General features: G+C 39.2%; 1 protein-coding gene and 1 long non-coding RNA gene across 2 annotated transcripts in view; one reads left to right on the top strand and one right to left on the bottom strand.

Annotated features, from left to right (window-relative positions):
* Positions 1 to 5,000, top strand: part of hspg2 (heparan sulfate proteoglycan 2) — a 362,847-nt gene that overhangs the window by 163,032 nt on the left and 194,815 nt on the right. The gene's annotated exons all lie outside the window — the stretch shown is intronic.
* Positions 1 to 5,000, bottom strand: part of LOC140679256 (uncharacterized) — an 18,324-nt gene that overhangs the window by 3,484 nt on the left and 9,840 nt on the right. The window lies entirely within an intron of this gene.

Here is a 5,000-nt window from a genome sequence, read left to right on the forward strand (position 1 = left end):
GGTGTCATTGCTGCTAATATGAGCCCAGGCGCTTGTGAGTCAACACACACACAGAGCACTTGCAAGTGGAGACAGAAGAAGGAAACACTGCGAGTTGTGCTTTAAAACATAGCTGGCTGGCGGCTAACGTCCCTCCACAGTGTTTGAGCTACTTCTAAATGACTAATCCTGGCCTCCATGACAAATAAAGTAAGTTTGTTACAAGTATATTATCACTGGAGGATGATACATAGCTAAACATGCTTCACTACGCACCGTAAGAGGATACAATAGCGCACTGCTAACAGCAAGCTAGCACTAATAAATGTAAACAAACGGGTGGATCTATACTGATATACATCGATAAATTTAATTATCACAAAATCTTTTGTTATTGTTTATAAAGTCAATAAATACGTCCCTGGACACAGGAGAACTTTAGTTATGACCAATGTACGATCCTGGAACTACTTGGTATCAGATCCATACCCAAATGTGCAGTATCAGCCAAAACTGATGTAAAGCATCAAAGAAGAGAAGAATAAGCGATCATTACATTTGAACAGAAGTGTAGATAGAACATGTTCAAACGGGAAGTGATCAGATATTAACAGGAACAAGTACAAAACCCAAAACCAGTGAAGTTGGCACGTTGTGTAAATGGTAAATAAAAACAGAATACAATGATTTGAAAATTATTTTCAACCTATATTCAATTGAATAGACTGCAAAGACAAGATATTTAACGTTTGAACTGGAAAACTTTGTAATTTTTTGCAAATATTAACTCATTTGGAATTTGATGCCTTTCAAAAAAGCTGGCACAAGTGGCAAAAAAGACCGAGAAAGTTGAGGAATGCTCATCAAACACTTATTTGGAACGTCCCACTGGTGAACAGGCTAATTGGGAACAGGTGGGTGCCATGATTGGGTATAAAAGTAGATTCCATGAAATGCTCAGTCATTCACAAACAAGGATGGGGCGAGGGTCACCACTTTGTCAACAAATGCGTGAGCAAATTGTCGAACAGTTTAAGAACAACTTTTCTCAACCAGTTATTGCAAGGAATTTAGGGATTTCACCATCTACGGTCTCTAATATCATCAAGAGGTTCAGAGAATCTGGAGAAATCACTGCACGTAAGCGATGATATTACGGAACTTCAATTCCTCAGGCGGCACTGCATCAAAAAGCGACTTCAGTGTGTAAAGGATATCACCACATGGGCTCAGGTACACTTCAAAAAACCACTGTCAGTAACTACAGTTGGTCGCTACATCTGTTAGTGCAAGTTAAAACTCTACTATGCAAAGCGAAAGCCATTCATCAACAACACCCAGAAATGCTTCGCTGGGCCCGAGCTCATCTAAGATGGACTGATGCAAAGTGGAAAAGTGTTCTGTGGTCTGACGTGTCCACATTTCAAATTGTTTTTGGAAACTGTGGACGTCGTGTCCTCCGGAACAAAGAGGAAAAGAACTATCCGGACTGTTATAGGCGCAAAGTTGAAAAGCCAGCATGTGTGATGGTATGGGGGTGTATTAGTGCCCAAGACATGGGTAATTTACACATCTGTGAATGTGCCATTAATGCTGAAAGGTACATACAGGTTTTGGAGCAACATATGTTGCCATCCAAGCAACGTTACCATGGACGCCCCTGCTTATTTCAGCAAGACAATGCCAATTTGATTGATTGATTGATTGAAACTTTTATGAGTAGATTGCGCAGTTCAGCACATATTCCGTACAATTGACCACTAAATGGTAACACCCGAATAAGTTTTTCAACTTGTTTAAGTCGGGGTCCACGTAATCAATTCATAGCCAAGCCACGTGTTATAACAGTGTGGCTTCATAGTTAAAGAGTGCGGGTACTAGACTGGCCTGCCTGTAGTCCAGACCTGTCTCCCATTGAAAATGTGTGGCGCATTATGAAGCCTAAAATACCACAACGGAGACCCTGATCAACTTAAGCTGTATATCAAGCAAGAATGGGAAAAAATTCCAACTGAAAAGCTTAAAAAAATGTGTCTCTTCAATTCCCAAATGTTTACTGAGTGTTGTTAAAAGGAAAGGCCATGTAACACAGTGGTAAAAATGCCCCTGTGACAACTTTTTTGCAATGTGTTGCTGCCATTAAATTCTAAGTTAATGATTATTTGCACACAAAAAAAACGACCAACATTAGATATCTTGTCTTTGCAGTCTATTTAGTTGAATATAAGTTGAAAAGGATTTGCAAATTATTGTATTCTATTTTTACTTACCATTTACACAACGTGCCAACTTCACTGGTTTTGGGTTTTGTAGATGAATAATGTTGACAAAATAAAACGACACAATATGTTACTGCAGTGTTTTTCAACCACTGTGCCGCGGCACACTATTGTCTGGTGTGCCGTGGGAAATTATACAACTTCACGTAATTGGTCCCAAAAATATTATTTGCAAATCAATAATTATAATCTGCAAATAAAATGCCGTTGTCTAGTGCAGTGTTTTTCAACCACTGTGCCACGCCGTGAGATACAGTCTGGTGTGCCGTGGGAGATGATCTAATTTGACATATTTGGGTTAAAACATTTTTTTGCAAACCAGTAATTATAGTCTGTAAATGATGTGTTGTTGTTGAGTGTCTAGAGTGTAATACTCTTCCATATCAGTAGGTGGCAGCCGGTAGCTAATTGCTTTGTAAATGCAGGTAAAAAGGTGTCTTATGCTTAAACCAAAAATAAACAAAAGGTGAGTGTCCCCTAAGAAAAGGCATTGAAGCTTAGGGAAGGCTATGCAGAACGAAACTAAAACTGAACTGGCTACAAAGTGAACAAAAACAGAATGCTGGACGACAGCAAAGACTTACTGTGGAGCAAAGACAATGTACATCCGAACATGACATGACAATCAACAATGTCCCCACAAAGAAGGATAAAAACAACTGAAATATTCTTGATTGCTATAACAAAGTAGATGCGGGAAATATAAGATATGAAACTGCTACAGGAAAATACCAACAGAAGAGAAAAAGCCACCAAAATAGGAGCGCAAGACAAGAACTAAAACACTACAAACAGGAAAACAGCAAAAAACGCAAAATAAGTCATAGCATGATGTGACAGGCGGTGACAGTACACCTACTTTGAGACAAGAGCTATAGTGATGCATGCTTGGTTATGCTTTAAAGTCATATCCAACAATTGCGACAATGACTTTTAACTGTCAACTGAGTTTATAATTTCTTCCGGTGGTGTGCCTCCGGATTTTTTCAACGCAAAAAATGTGCCTTGGCTCAAAAAAGGTTGAAAAACACTGTGTTACTGCATACGTCCAGAATGTGTTGAAAGTGGAATGGTTTGAAAAATGGACAATTAATTTTGATTGGGGATAATTGTCCCTAAAAACTGGGAATCCTAGGAAATCCAGGAATTTGTGTTATAATTGTTGAAAAGGAGCACATATTTCCTGAACTGGCTGAATATTATAAAGTTGGTACGGTTTGAATTGGATAAAAATGTGGGAGTTGTGGAACTTTGAAAAATGGGAATTAGGAATGGAAAATGGGAATTGCTTGGAAATTTCGGGAAAAGCAGGGATTTTTTTGAAAATGCTAAAATATTTGGGTTTAAATTGTTGGTGTTGGAATGTTTCAAATCGGTCGAGAAATATTGAAGTAGTAAATTTTTTTTTATTGATAAACAGTATTACGGAATTCCAGGAATTTCGGGAAAACCGGGAATTTTTCCAGTTAAAAAAAAAACACTTACATTTTTGTCCTGATTAAGAGGAATGTTTTGCCGGTTGAAAAATGTGGGAGGAGTTGTCGAAAAAGGATGATAAAAGGGTTGAAAGGGGAACATTATCACAATTTCAGAAGGGTTAAAACCATTAAAAATCTGTTCCCAGTGGCTTATTTTATTTTTCGAAGTTTTTTTCAAAATTTTACCCATCACGCAATATCCCTAAAAAAGCTTCAAAGTGCCTGATTTTAACCACCCGTCCATTTTCCTGTGACGTCACATAGTGATGCCAATACAAACAAACATGGCGGAAAGAACAGCAAGCTATAGCGACATTAGCTCGGATTCAGACTCGGATTTCAGCGGCTTAAGCGATTCAACAGATTACGAATGTATTGAAACGGATGGTTGTAGTGTGGAGGCAGGTAACGAAAACGAAATTGAAGAAGAAACTGAAGCTATTGAGCCATGTCGGTTTGAACCGTATGCAAGCGAAACCGACGAAAACGACACGACAGCCAGCGACACGGGAGAAAGCGAGGACGAATTCGGCGATCGCCTTCTAACCAACGATTGGTATGTGTTTGTTTGGCATTAAAGGAAACTAACAACTATGAACTAGGTTTACAGCATTTGAAATACATTTGGCAACAACATGCACTTTGAGAGTGCAGACAGCCCAATTTTCATCAATTAATATATTCTGTAGACATACCCTCATCCGCTCTCTTTTCCTGAAAGCTGATCTGTCCAGTTTTGGAGTTGATGTCAGCAGGCCAGGGAAGCTAGGGTCGATATTCTTCTATGCCATCTCTGTCGTAGCGTAGCTTTCGTCGGTAAAGTGTGCGGAACAAACGTCCAATTTCCTGCCACTTTCGCATCTTTGGGCCACTGGTGCAACTTGAATACGTCCCTGTTCGTGTTGTTACACCCTCCGACAACACACCGACGAGGCATGATGTCTCCAAGGTACGGAAAACAGTCGAAAAAAACGGAAAATAACAGAGCTGATTTGACTCGGTGTTTGTAATGTGTTTGAGAAAATGGCGGATTGCTTCCCGATGTGACGTCATCGCTCAGAGAGCGAATAATAGAAAGGCGTTTAATTCGCCAAAATTCACCCATTTAGAGTTCGGAAATCGGTTAAAAAAATATATGGTCTTTTTTTCTGCAACATCAAGCTATATATTGACGCTTACATAGGTCTGGTGATAGTGTTCCCCTTTAAAAAAAAAGGGAATTCCTGGAACTTTTTTTAACTTGGTGCCAAGATGAGTGGAATGT

The sequence above is a fragment of the Nerophis lumbriciformis genome, linkage group LG01, assembly GCF_033978685.3.
Source record: "Nerophis lumbriciformis linkage group LG01, RoL_Nlum_v2.1, whole genome shotgun sequence".
Classification (NCBI taxonomy): Eukaryota; Metazoa; Chordata; class Actinopteri; order Syngnathiformes; family Syngnathidae; genus Nerophis; species Nerophis lumbriciformis.